The sequence below is a fragment of the Choloepus didactylus genome, chromosome 2 (assembly GCF_015220235.1).
Source record: "Choloepus didactylus isolate mChoDid1 chromosome 2, mChoDid1.pri, whole genome shotgun sequence".
Taxonomy (NCBI): domain Eukaryota; kingdom Metazoa; phylum Chordata; class Mammalia; order Pilosa; family Megalonychidae; genus Choloepus; species Choloepus didactylus.
The window spans coordinates 90,024,625-90,039,780 of NC_051308.1; the positions used below are offsets into that span (position 1 = coordinate 90,024,625).

Here is a 15,156-nt window from a genome sequence, read left to right on the forward strand (position 1 = left end):
ATTTGCCCACTCCACCCAATAAAGAAAAGAAACAAAAGTTTAAAAGAAAAAAAGGGAAAGAAAAAGAAAAAACACATGCTCAAAGAAGATTGCCTAAAACAATAATGACTGCTTGATTCTTGAGATTCTTTCCCCATTGAGAAAAACATTTATAAACTGGCTAAAATGGTTGATCAGAAACATGAGATTTTCAGATTTCACTCCTCATCGTTTTACATATAGACAAGGAAAAGCAGATCAAAGAAAAAGAAGGGAGGGAGCACAGGAAAAACCCAAGAGTTATTTCAGTCCTCTTGACAATGAAAGTCTGATAATATTTCCTTCCAAATAAGAGTTCCTCCTGTCCATTCCCATCTCCCTCACCCCAGTCAGTTCCTCAGCATCACAGATCTGGATAACCTCCCTGAGTGGCCCCCCTAAATGCACTCTTACCCCATATATCACACTTGTCATGTCTAAACTCTCTTCCTGCCTTTCTAGGTCCGTTATCATCAGGCCCCACTCTACCCATCCTTCAGTAGCCCTCTGTTCAGTTGCATGATTCTCCATGGAGGTCATTTCCTCCACCATCATCTTTATACCACCTAGGTTGTCCTATCCCTCTCTACTGATTTGAATTTAACCCATTCTTAAGCTTCTGACTACAACCCTCATTAATTTTTCTCTTTTCTTATCTATTTTGCTCCTGGGCACCTAGAGTTTGTACCACAGCCTTACATTATTTACTAAATATTTTCATGTTTGTTATTGCCTACCCAATGAGGCTGTAACCTCCTTGAGGGCAAAGACTGTTTGTTTTTTTATGCACATTTTACATCTCACAGAGCTAAGCACTTACAAGTGCCACAAATGTTTTTCTGATTGGTTGATACTGACTGTATCTACTGTTGTCTCCCTTTTAAGCCGGCAGGGTGGGATCCTGCAAAGAGCACTGGCTTTGGAATCACAGCTGAATGTGAACCCCAATCTCTGCAACTTTATAGAGCTGTGTGAATCTGTGTAAAATTCTTTTGTTCTAACATCAACCCACCCTTTAAATGGCTACATTTACGTCTTCATCCTTAGGCACTATAGTAAAGCATATATGCCTCAAGAAATGAAAAATAAGTTTTGCTTTAAAATCAACACATAATGGATTAGACTATAGATAAGTTGTGTTAAAAAATAAAATGGTCCCAAGATTTTACTATAATTAGGTTCAATGTGATCAAACAATTACAAAAGTCAGAAGGGGCATTTTTAATTCATGGAAGTATTTTAAAAAGGAGAGCTCCAGAGACAAATACTGGACATGTCCATTTGGCCCCTGACCCTTGGAGAAAGAGATTAGAACTGGGAGCAAGAGTCATTAGAGTGTGTCTTCTAGGACAGGGAAAAGAACATATCATTAGTTATGCCCAGAGCTAAGGGAACTATTACCCCCACCGCCACCATCAAACCTACTTCCCTACAATTCTACTCCTGCTGAGTATCCTGCCCAAGAGAGCCTGCGAAAGCAGCTGGCTTCTAAGCCATACTTCCACTCAGTCTTGCAAACTGTCATTAACACACTTCTGTTTGTCAAATCAACTGCCCCAATTTTGGTTACACCTGAGAAGCCAAAAAGTGCAATGGTTAAGAGAATGTAGACTTTAGAGGTAGGTGGCTTCAGTTTGAATTGACTATTATTTACTCTGTGACCTTGACCAAGTAGTCAATTCTTCTGTGCCTGTTTCCTCTAAAATGGGATGCTAACCATACCTACATCACAAGGATGTTGTGAGGACCTAATAGATGTAAAATGCTTCAAGCAGTGTCCAGCATATATAAGTCCTCAATAAATAATAATTATGCAAAAAAGCAAGTTCCATGTGAGACTATGATAAAACTAGTTTAGGCCCCAACTACTGTCTCACTTCAGTAAAATATGAGAGATAACTTAAAGAACTTCTCAAAATCTTGGGGATATTTGTTATTTACACTTTTTTGTCACTTTTATTTTGTCACAAATTTATTTCCCCAGAGCAATAAATGATAATTCCTTAAAAACCAAAAGGGGTCATCACTCGTGCCATCCCACACTCCTCTCCCATCATAGCACGTTGTGCATTGCTGCACTCACTGACACCTGCCTGAGGCCCTGCCTGGGCCACTGCTTCCTGTCCACACTGCCCAGGCCATGCTGGCCCCCAAGCAGCAGATTGAGGTCTTCTGCAACCAGGTCTTCATAGACAATGAATGGAACAGTGCCATAAGCAAGAAAACGTTCATCCACTGAAGAGGTCACCTGTCAGGTAGCTGAATGGAAAAAGAAAGACATGGACAGGGCACCAGATGGACACATCCCACAGGGATCAGCAGCTGAACCACCCGGTCAACTCGATTGAATGGGACTGCCCTACCTGGAGGCCTTGGGTAACTTGGACAACAGCAAGCCCTATATCAGCTCCCACCTGGTGGATTTGAACATGGTCCTCAAATGTCTCCTGTATTATGCAGTCTGGACACATATGTTTAATGGGAAAACCATTCCCACTGATAGGGACTTCTTTAGCTACACCCATATGAACTCATGGGGGTGTGCAGGCAGACCATTTTATGGGAAGTCTCATATATGATACAAGCATAGAAACTGGGCCCAGCCCTGGCAATTAGAAATGAGGTTGTGATGAAGGTGCCAAACAGACTCTACTTACTGCCCCCTATGTGGCCACCTTGGTTAAGTAGGCTGGCTTTTCCCCTGGCATGGTCAGTATTGTTCCTGGACTTAGCCCAACAACAAGTGCCACCATTGCCATTGCTTCCCACAAAGATGTGGACAAAGTGGCATTCACAAATTCCACCAAGGCTGGTCACTTCATCTAGATTGCTGTGGAGAGCAGCAACCCCAAGAGATTGACCCTGGAGCTGGGGGAAAAGAGCCTCAACACCATCATGTCGGGTGCTGATGTGGACTGGGTTGTTGAGCAGGCCCACTTACCCTGTTCTTCAACCAGGGCCTGTGCTGCTGTGCCAGCTCCTGGACCTTTGTGCAGGAGGAATCTAAGCTGAGTTGATAGAGCTGAATGTCATCTGGGCCAGGTCTTGGGTTGTTAGAAACCCTTTTGTCCGATCAAGCAGGGTCAGGTGGATGAAACACAGTTTAATGAGATCCATGACTATATCAAATCTGGGAAGCAAGAAGGGAGAAGCTATTGTGTGGTGATTGTGGTGGAGCTGCTGCTGACCATGGCTGCTTCATTCAGTCCACTGTGTTTAGAGATGAGTAAGATTTCATGACCATTGCAAAGGAGGAGATCTTTGGGTCAATGAAGTGGATCCTGAAGTTTGAGACCATAGAGGAAGTCATATGGAGAACCAAAAATTCCAAATATGGGCTTTGGCTGCAGCTGTTTTCACAAAGAACATGAACAAGGCCAGTTACCTGTCCCTGCCCCTCCAGACTGGCACTGTGTGGGTCAACTGCTATGAAGTGTTTGGGGCCCAGTCACCTTTCTGTGGCTACAAGATGTCTGGTAATGGCCAAGAGCTCAGTGAATACAGTCTGCAAGGGTATACTCAAGTGAAAACAGTCACAATCATAATCAAAGTTCCTCATAAGAACTCAAAGAATCCCACCAGCTTCCCGAGTCACCCAGTGATGGAAATTTCAACAAAATCAGCAACCAAACCAAGAAAAATGAGCTTTGCATGCTGAAGTCTCAAAAGAGAAATTCTTCCCACAAAATTTCTTGGGTCAAAAAAGTCCTAGAATTTGATTTGATAAACAGGGTGGGTAGGTGGAGTAAAGAATTTATGAGAAGTCTTTTAAAATGCAACAATACTGCTAGCTTTTCAGGTGATTTTAAAAGATAGATTCAAATGTCTCATCCTATCTGTGCCAATTTGAATGTATTATGTCCCCCAAAATGCCATTATCTTTGATGTAATCTTGTGTGGGCAAATGTATTGGTGTTGATTAGATTGTAATTCTTTGGGTGTTTCCATGGAGATGCGATCCACCCAACTTTAGGTGATAACCTTGATTAGATAATTTCCATGGAGGTGTGGCCCTGCCCATTCAGCATAGGACTTGATTAGTTTACTAGAGCACTATATAAGCTCAGACAGAAGGAACAAGCTTGCTACAGCCAAGAAGGACACTTTGAAGAACGCACAGGAGCTGAGAGAGGAGCTGCAGCTTAAAGAGACATTTTGGAGATGGCCTTTCAAAGCAGTCTTTTGCTCCTGAGAAGCTAAGAGAGGACAAACACCCCAAGAGCAAAGAGTGACATTTTTGAGGAGCTGCAGCCTAGAGAGGAATGTCCTGGGAGAAAGCCATTTTGAAACCAGAACTCTGGAACAGATGCCAGCCACATGCCTTTCCAGCTAGCAGAGGTTTTCTGGATGCCATTGGCCATCCTCAAGTGAAGGTACCCAATTGTTGATGACTTACCTTGGATACTTTACGGCCTTAAGACTATAATGTTGTAACCAAATAAATCCCCTTTATTAAAGCTGATCCAATTCTGGTGTTTTGCATTCCAACAGCATTAGCAAACTGGAATACTGTCCATCTCATATCCTTCTATAACTTGCCTTTATGGGGGTAAAAAAGCCATTGTTTAAAATTGTATTAATATTCAATGCAACAGCTAATACCTTGCTTTATATTCTGGGCTAAAAATCATTAAAAACAGTGCTGCTCTTAAAAAAAGGCAGGGGGTAGGTGTCCTAGTTTGCTAATGCTGCAGAATGCAAAACACCAGAGATGGATTGGCTTTTATAAAACGGGGATTTATTTCGCTACACAGTTACAGTCTTAAGGCCACAAAGCGTCCAAGGCAACACATCAGCAATCGGGTACCCTCACCGGAGGATGGCCAATGGCCTCCGGAAAACCTCTGTTAGCTAGGAAGGCAGCTGGCATCTGCTCCAAAGCTCCGGCCTCAAAACGGCTTTCTCCCAGGACGTTCCTCTCCAGCAAGCTTGCTTCTCTTCAAAACATCACTCCCAGCTGCACTCTCTTTCCTCTTTGAGTCAGCTCATTTATATAGCTCCACCGATCAAGGCCCACCCCGAATGGGTGGGGCCAAGCCTCCATGGGAACATCTCATCAAAATTATTTCCCACAGCTGGGTGGGGCACACTCCAAGCAAATCTAACCAACACCAAAACTTCTGCCCCACACAAGACCACAAAGATAATGGCATTTGGGGGACACAATACACTCAAACCGGCACAGTAGGGTTCCTCTGGACTTTTTTCTGAGGCCATCAAGAATGAATAGTGAAAGCTCAGGAGATAGTTTCTTAGACAGTCTTGTAAGGAGAAACATAGATGGGGTGGTGGCAACCATGAAGAACAAAGGAAAGCTGGATGAGTCTTACAAACTTGAGGAAAGAAAGAGGTGTCCATAGATCTAACTGGATCTCAAGGAATGCTCCATGATCTCCCCATGAACAAGAGCTTCTGCCTTAATCAAAGAATGGCTGGATGATTGCTCTCAGTTCTGCAAAGAGACAGCCTCCAATCCTTCTCAATATATCAAATTGTTTGCAATACAAGTAATCTCTTCGTTAATACTCAAGAATGTGAAAGACATGCTTTTTCATTGACAATTTCCCAGGGGATTGAAATATATTGTGTCTATCTGTGGGTAATTTAAAACACTGATGGGCTCTTTTTAAAAAAAAAAAATCATTCTTAGCTTCAACAAACATTTCTGAGTCTTCAACATCTTACGAAGGTTCAAAACCAAATGTGTCTTTTGGTTTCATTCCAAAATCTCCACTAAGTGTACTTGAAAATATGTTTTCTCATATACAACTATCTTGGATATTTTTAACTCCAACTGTTTGGCAGCACAGTCTTAGAGTTCAGATTCTGGAGCAGGACTTCTAGGGATCAAATCCCAGCTCTACCACTTTTTTAATGAGTAACCTCTAGGCAAATAATTTAATCTTTCTTTTCCTTCATTTCCTCATTTGTAAAATGGGGATAATAATAATGCCTATTCCATAAGGTGGTTGTAAAAATTATGAGTTAGTACATTTAGAACAATATCTGACACATAGTAAGCACTCAATTAAGATTAATTGCTATTGTTACTGAGAACTGTAAGAAGTCAGGCCTGAGGCAATTAGCCATATCCTTCCTCCACTTTCTGCTGTAGAAAAGAATGATGCCAACAGACAAAAGGTGGCAAATAGTCCCAAGAGATGCAGAGAGAACAAATATCTCCCTAGCTATGCAATCCAAACAAATTACATGAGCCAACGCATTCACCGTTTTACAAAACTAGTTTGAGTTGGACCTTGTGCCGATTTGAATCTATTATGTCCCCCAGAAAAAGCCATATTCTTTGATGCAGTCTTGTGGGACAGATGTTTTGGTGCTGATTAGATTTGCATGGAAATGCGCCCCACCCAACTATAGGTGATAACTCTGATGAGATATTTCCATAGAGGCATGGCCCCACCCATTCAGGGTGGGCCTTGATCAGTGGAGCCATATAAATGAGCTGACGGACAGAGGGTGCAGTGCAGCTGTGAGTGATGCTTTGAAGAGGAGCTACAGCCAAGAGATACACTTGAAGAAAACACAGGAGCTGCAGATGAGAGACATTTTGAAGACAGCCGTTGAAAGCAGACCCCTGCTCTGGAGAAGCTAAGAGGGGACAAATACCCCAGGTGCAACTAAGAGTGACATTTTTGAGGAACTGCAGCCTAGAGAGGAATGTCCTGAGAGAAAGCCATTTTGAAACCAGAACTTTGGAGCAGCCGCCAGCCACATGCCTTCCCAGCTAACAGAGTTTTTCCAGACACCATTGGCCATCCTCCAGTGAAGGTACCCGACTGCTGATGTGTTACCTTGGACACTTTATGGCCTTAAGACTGTGCTGCATAACCAAATAAACCCCCTTTTATAAAAGCCAGTCCATCTCTGGTGTTTTGCGTTCCAGCAGCATTAGCAAACTGGAACAGACCTTTATTGTTTACAATCAAAAAAGTCCTGGATTTTCCAGCACAATTCTGATTTTGAACATTCTGTTTTGTTATTCCCACCAGTAATGCTGCTACTAATAAATAATTATTATGCATCTACCACTTTCTATGTGCCAGGCACTGTTCTAAGCATTTTACATGTTGCAACTCATTGAAACCTCCAACAACTCTATGAGCAGGTATTATCATTATCCTTCCTTTACAGATAACAAAAGAGATTTCAGAAGAAGAAAGAGATTCAGTAACTTGCCCACATAGATAGTGAGAGATTGGAATCAAATCAAGGAAGTCTGAATCTGGAATCCATACTTTTTATGCCTGTCTGTCAAATGATCACTCATCACAAATGTTGGCAGGAATTATACTCTCCTAGCGCACATTAGGGAGGGAATAGGAAGTGGCGCATATGTGTACTATTTTGAAGATGGGAAATAAGGAAGAAGGACAAATAGGTCAATTATACTCCTGTATCTACTAAACAGAGAGTATGCCAGAAAATTGCAGTCATCAAAGATTCTCCAATTTAAGTTAGTTCCTTAGATATTGATCACCCAACTTCCATTCATTCTCCAGACCATTCTGTGTTCTCTGATTCTTTTCCAACTTTAGAGAAGAGGTCTAACCCAATTTTCATTCATCTCTGGGATTCTTGAATTATAGTCCCTATTTGATATTTCTGCTACTTTACCTTCCTTTTACTTTGGATCTCACTGCATTCTGGCTTAATGACCATCTCTATCCCCCACTTCTGAAACTGCCTTGGGGAAAGTTACTGTTCTGGTTTCCTAATGCTGCTGTTATGCAAAATACCAGAAATAGATTGGCTTATATACAGGGGGTTTATTTGGTTACAAAGTTACAGTCTGAAGGCCATGAAAATGTCCAAATTAAGGCATCAACATGATATACTTTCATCAAAGGAAGGCCAGTGGCTTCCAGGAAAACCTCTGTTAGCTGGGAAGGTACATGGCTGGCACCTGCTGATCCTGGGTTGTGTTCCACTCATTTCTCCTGTGCCTCTTCAGTGTGACTCTCTTGGCTGCAGCAGCTCCTTCTTCTGTCTGTGAACACTTTTATAGGACTCCAGTGATTTATTTCAGACACACCCTGAATGGGTGGGGTAACACATCAAGGAAATTATCCAATCAAAGTTCCCACCCACAGTTGAGTCACATCTCCATGGAAACAATCAAAGGATTCCAGCCTAATCAACACTAATATGTCTGCCCCTACAAGACTGCATCAAAGAACATGGTGTTTTGGGGGTCATAATACATCCAAACTAGCATGCTTAGAGAGAAAACACCCAGAGACATTTTGGAGACAGCCATTGAAATCAGAACCAGGAAAGATGCTAAGAGACAAAATCCAGAGTTTGCCCCCAAGAAACTAAGAAAGAACCCACAGACACTTAAGGAGAAAGCCACTAAAATCAGTAGCTGAAAGAAATGCAACCTGGGAATAAAGGACTGGCAGATGCCAGCCATGAGCCTTCCCAGCTGATAGATGTGTTCTGGACACCATTGGCCTTTCCCTCAGAGAAGTTATCTACCTCTTGATGCCTTAATTTGGACATTTTCATGACCTTAGAACTGTAAATTTGTGAACCAAGTAACCCCCATTGTAAAAGCCAATCCATTTCTGGTATACTGTATTTCCAGCAGCTTTAGAAATCAGAACAAATATGTAGCCTTTCAGACTGGCTTCTGTCACTTAGCAATTTGCATTTAAGTTTCTTCTATATCTTTTTGCGGCTTGATAGCTCTTTTTTTTTTTTAATTGAGGAATAATATTTCATTGTATTCTGTACTACAGTTTATTTATCTATTGACCTTTTATAAGATGTCTTGGTTGCTTCCGATTTTTGGCAATTGTTTAAGTTTCCTTGGCTGCTCAAGCAAATACCAATGCAGTAGTTCATCTCAAACAATGGGAATTTATTTGCTTATGGTTTTGAGGTTAAAGAAAGTCCAAATTAAGGCACCATCAAGGTGATGCTTTCTCCCCCAAAGACTGTGGCGTTCTGGGGCTGGATGCTGGAAATCCTTGGTCCTTAGCTCGTCACATGGCAAGGCACGTGGAGGTGTCTCCTGGACTCTCCCTTCTCTTTCACGGTCCAGTGATGTTCAGTTTCTTGCTGCTCCTTCTGTAGATTTTCTCTCTTCATGTTTGAACTCCTTTCCACTCATAAAAGAATCCAGTGATAGGATTAAGACCCATCCTGATTGAGGTGGGCCACACCTTACTGAAGTAACCTCATCACAAGGCCTACTTACAATGGGTTCCCACAGGAATAGATTAGATTTAAGAATATATTCTTCTGGGGTACTTACAGCTTCAAACCACCAAAACAAATATGAATAAATATGCCTTAAACATTTGTGAGCAGGTTTTGTAGTCACCTTTAGGTGAATACCTAGGAGTCCAATAGCTGGATCATAAGGTACACCTATGTTTAGCTTTGTAAGAACCTGCCAGACTGTTATCCAAAATTGCTGTATCATTTTGCATTCCTATCAGCAATAAATGAGAGTTTCTGTTGCTCTATATTCTTGTCAGTATTTTGTGTTGTCAGTGTTTTGAATTTTAGCCATCCTAATAGATGTGTAGTGGTATCTTGTTTTTTTAAATTTGCAATTCTCTAATGACATATGATGATGTACCTTTTTTCATATTGATATTTCACATGTGTACATCTTCTTTGGTGAGGGGCCTGTTCAGCTCTTTTGACCATTTTTAAATCTGGCTTTGTGCTTTCCTATTGAATTTTAAAAGTATTTGTATATTTGGATACAAGTCCTTTGTCAGATATGTGTTTTGCAAATATTTTCTCCCAGACTATGACTGGTCTTCATTTCCAAAACAGTGACTTCAGAGCAGATGTTTTAAATTTTAATGAGGTTACAACTCATCAATTTTTTCTTTCATGGATTATGCTTTTGGGGTTATAACTAAGAAGTCATCACCAAATTCGAGGTCACCTAGATTTTCTCCTACATTATCTTCTAGGAGTTTTATATTTTGGGGTTTTATATTTAGGTTTATGATCCCTTTTGAATGATTTTCATGAAAAGTATAATGTCTATGTCTAGATTCTTCTTTTTTTTTTGCATGTGTATGTCCAGTTTTTCCAGCACTGTTTATTGAAAAGACTATCCTTTCTCCATTGAATTGCCTTTACTCCTTTGCCAAAGATCAGTTGACTTTATTTGCTTGGATGTATTTTAAGCTCTGTATTCTGTTCTATTGATCTATTTGCCTATTCTTTCACCAATACCATACTGTCTTGATCACTATAGCTTTATAGTAACTCTTGAAGTCAGATAGTGTCAGTCCTCTGACTTTGTTCTTTGGTATTGTGTTGGCTACTTCTGGGTCTTTTGCCTTTCCATATAAACTTTAGAATCAGTTTGTCAATATCCACAAAATAACTTGCTGGGATTTTGACTGAGATTGCATTGAATCTATAGATCAAGCTCAGAAGACTTGACATTGTAGTAATATTGAGTCTTCCTATTTAAGAACATGGAATATATCTCCATTTATTTATCTCTTTCTTTGATTTTTCTCATCAAAGTTTTATAGTTTTCCTTATATAGGCCATGTATTTTTTTTTGTTAGATTTATATCTAAGTATATCATTTTTGGGGTGCTCATGTAAATGGTATTCTGTTTGTAATGTCAGATTCCAATTGTTCATTGCTGGTATATAGGAAAGAAATTGGCTTTTTTTAATGCATTTTTTTTATTGTGAACTTTAACATATATACTTAACAGTTGTAACTTTCAAAGTATTATTCAAAAAGAAGTTAGAGAGCAAATTTCAAGGAATATCATAGGTCACAGTTCCACAACTTCAGCTATTTCCATTATTGTAAAATATAACATACATACAGAAAGGTGTTAACTTTTGACGTACAGTTCAACAAGCAGTTATATAGGTAATTTCAAAAATTGTTATGGGTTACAGTTCCACAGTTTCAATTCTTTCCTCATTATAGAATATAGGATATATATAGAAAGGTGAAGACTTTCAAAGCACCATTCAGTGAGTGGCTATAGAGCAAATTTCAAAGGATGTTATAGGGTCAGTTTCACCATGTTATTTATCTCCTTCCAGCTATGACAACACCCTAGCATCTAAATATATATATATATATATATATATAACTTTATATAAAGTTTCAGTATTCATAGGCCTTTGTTAAATCTTCTCTTGTTTGTTGCTACCACTTCCTCTCACTTAATCTCTTTCTCCATCTTCAGGGGGTTCTGGGCAGTGAGCACCCTCACTTGCTCATATTGAAAGGGGGTGTCAACAGTAGGGAGAAGGGGGCTGCATCTGATTGTTGATCTTAAAGAGGCTGTTGCCTCTGGGTTTTAGGACTTGTCTGGCATAGGAATACTCTGGTGGATTTAAGTTTCTGGAAGATAAAACTTAGTGAGTGAATCTTTCATAGAATCTCAGACAGGGACCCAGGTATTTCAGGACTGCTGTTGGTGAGGGCATGGCATACTGTGGCCATTTGGGATGTCTAGCTGGAGCTTGCATAAGAGAACCTCCAGGATTGCCTCTCAACTGTATTTGGGATCTCTCAGGCACTGTGACCTCAGCTTGTTGCCTTTCTTTTTCCCCCTTTTGGTCACGTAGGCATTTTCAATTCCTCACTGCCAGGGCCAGGCTCATTCCTGGGAGTCATGTCCCATGTCACTAGGGAGAACATTCCCCTGGGAGTCATGTCCCTCGTGGTGGTGGGCAGGGGGAGGTGTTAATGAATTTATTTGCCAAGTTGGACTTAGAGAGAGAAAGTCCACACATCTGAGCAACAAAGAGGTTCCCTGGAGGTGCCTTATAATTATAGGAAAGCTTAGCCTCCCATTTACTGCCCTAAGTTTCACAAGGGCAAGCCTCCAGTTGAGGGCCTGATTTATTAAGTAGTAGGTTCCTAATTTTACTTAATATATATTCTATCCCAAAATAAGCAGTCAGTTTCTTACAAGTATCTTCACTTAGTTGTACAATCATTATCACTCTCAACTTCAACCAATTATCGTAACATAATACATCCCAGAGCCCTATGTTTCACCAATCATCATAACATAATATATCCCAGAGCCCTAAGTTTCACGAGAGCAAGCCTCAAGTAGATGACCTGATTTATTAAGTAGTGGGTTCCTAATTTCACTTAATATGTATTCTATCCCAAGGTAAACAGAGTCTTACATTATCTTCACTTAGTTGTACAGTCATCATCACTCTCAACTTTAAACAATCATCATAACATAAAACATCCCCAAGCTCTTATCAGCTGCTAATTATTCATCCCTAGTATTAGCGTAGTATTGGTAAGATATTCCTATTAAATATAGTCTATAATATGTAATGGGTAGTTTTTCCATATACCAATCTGTTGCTAACCCTCTGCACCAGTGTCATACCTTATAAGTAGATCATGCTAACATTTATTCAGGTTTGTGGTGCAACTCTGTGGGTCACATGCCTTTAAACAGCTATTTGTGAACATGTTCACCTTCAATGCACCACTGATACTTACAATCCCATTAATGAACCACAGTCACACCTAACCATTCCCATACCATTAAGTTCACCCTCATTATTACATCTGTACATATTAGATTATCATTCTCCCTTCACTAGCTTCTGCCTATGTCTAGACCCTCTATATTCTACATTATAAGACATTTATTTTATATTTTTCACAGCAATTGGCTTTTGTATATCAATTTTGTACCCTGCAACTTTGCCATAATCACTTAATTTCATGTGTTTGTTGTCAATTTTTTAGGGTATGCTGCTTAGATAATCATATCATCTGTGAGCAAAATATCTTTCCTTCCCAATCTGTATACCTTTTTCCTCCTTTTTCTTTGTCTTAATGCACTAGCTATTACTTTCCAGTATGATGCTGAGTAGGAGTGGTGGGAGGAGACTTCCTTGCCTTATTCCTGATCTTGGGGGAAAGCATATAGTTTCTTATCATTAACTATATGTTGGCTATAGGTGTTTCATATCAGTTCTTTGTCTACTCGAGTAAGTTCTCCTCTACTCCTAGTTTGCTGAAATTTTTTATCATGAATAGGTGTTAGATTTTGTCAAATGCTTTTTTTACACCTATTGATATGATCATGATTTTTCTTCATTAGCCTGTTGATGAAATAAATTACATTGATTCACTTTTAAATGTTGCACCAGCCTTGCATACCTGGAATAAATCCAACTTGGTTGAGATGTACAATTATTTTTATACACTGTTGGATTTATTAATATTTTGTTGCAGATTTTTGCATCTATGTTCATGAGACACGTTGGTCTATAATTTTCCTTCCTTGTAATGTCTTTGTCTGGTTTAGCATTAGGGTAATTCTAGCTTCACAAAATGATTTAGGAAGTGTTCTCTCTGCTTCTATTTTCTGTAAGAGATTGCAGATAGTTGGCATCATTTCTTCTTTAAAAGTTTGGTAGAATTCACCAATGAAACTATCTGGGCTTGGTGTTTTGTATTGGAAGATTATTAATTGTTGATTTGTCTGTAATAGACATAGGTCTATTTAGGTTATCTATTTCTTCTTGTATAACTTTTGGTAGATTGTGTCTTTCAAAGAATTTGTCAATTTCATCTAAGTTTTCAAATTTATGTTCACAGAATTATTCATAGTATTCCTCTATTATCCTTTTAATGTCCACAGGATCAGTAGTGATAGCCCTTCTTTCATTTCTGATATTAGTAATTTGTGTCTTCTCTCTTTTTTCTTGGTTAGTCTGGCTAGAGGTTTTTTCAATTTTGTTGGTCTTTTCAAAGAACCAGCTTTTGGTTTCATTGATTTTCTCTATGATTTTCCTATTTTCAATTTCATTGATTTCTGCTCTAATTTTTATTACTTATTCTCTTCTGCTTAATCTAGATTTAATTAATACCTCTTTGTTACTCAGCTGTGGCCCTCTCTCTCTCTAACTGAGCCACTTCAGCAGGTGAACTCACTGCCCTCCCCCCTACATGGGACCCGACTCCCAGGGGTGTAAATCTCCCTGGCAATGCAGGATATGATTCTTGAGGATGAATCTGGACCTGGCATCATGGGATTGAGGATATCTTCTTGATCAAAAGGGTGATGCAAAATGAGATGAAATAGTTTCAGTGGCTGAGAGATTTCAAACGGAGTTGAGAGGTCACTCTGGTGGACGTTCTTATACACTATATAGATAACACCTCTTAGGTTTTAATGTATTGGAATAGCTAGAAGTAAATACCTGAAACTACCAAACTCCAACCCAGTGGTCTGGACTCCTGAAGATGATTATATAATAATGTAACTTACAAGGGGTGACAGTGTAATCATGAAAACCTTGTGGATCACACTCCCTTTATCTAGTGTATGGATGGATAAGTAGAAAAATGGGGATAAAAACTAAATGACAAATAGGGTGGGATGGGGGATGGTTTGGGTGCTCTTTTTTTTACTTTTAGTTTTTATTCTGATTCTGATTCTTTCTGATGTAAGGAAAATGTTCAGAAATAGATTGTGGTGATGAATGCATAACTATATGATCGTACTGTGAACAGTTGATTGTATACCATGGATGATTGTATGGCATGTGAATATATTTCAGTAAAACTGAATTTAAAAAAAAAGTTCATATTAGTGATAATATGCAATGTCTCTCCCTTTGTGTCAGCATTATGTTGTCGGGCTCCATCCATTTTGTCACATATTTCAGGACTTAATTCCTTCTTACTTCTGCATAATATTTCATCATATGTATACACCTTTTATTTATCCACTCACCTGCTGAAGGAACTTGGATTGTTTCCATCTTTTGTCAATTGTGAAAAGGCCACTAAAACATCAGTGTGAAAAAAAAAAACCTGTTATAGGTTGTTATAGTGGTCACAAGAAACATAAACACACTCAGATTATGTCAGTTATTAAAAAGATACCCAGCCTGCCCCACCTCAATGGTTGCTAATGTGCTCACAGACATAGGGGACTGGTGCTTTGATGGGTTGAGCCCTCTACCACAGGACTTGCCCTTGGGAAGACTTTTGCTGCAAAAGAGAGGCTAGGCCTCCCTATAATTGTGCATAAGAGCCTCGTCCCGAATGCCTCTTTGTTGCTCAGATGTGGCCCTCTCTCTCTAGCTAAGCCAACTTGAAAGGTGAAATCACTGCCC

General features: G+C 39.6%; 1 pseudogene; it reads left to right on the forward strand.

The window, feature by feature from the left end:
* Positions 1–547: 547 nt before the first annotated feature.
* LOC119512216 overlaps positions 548–15,156 on the forward strand; it is a 41,272-nt pseudogene continuing 26,663 nt past the window's right edge.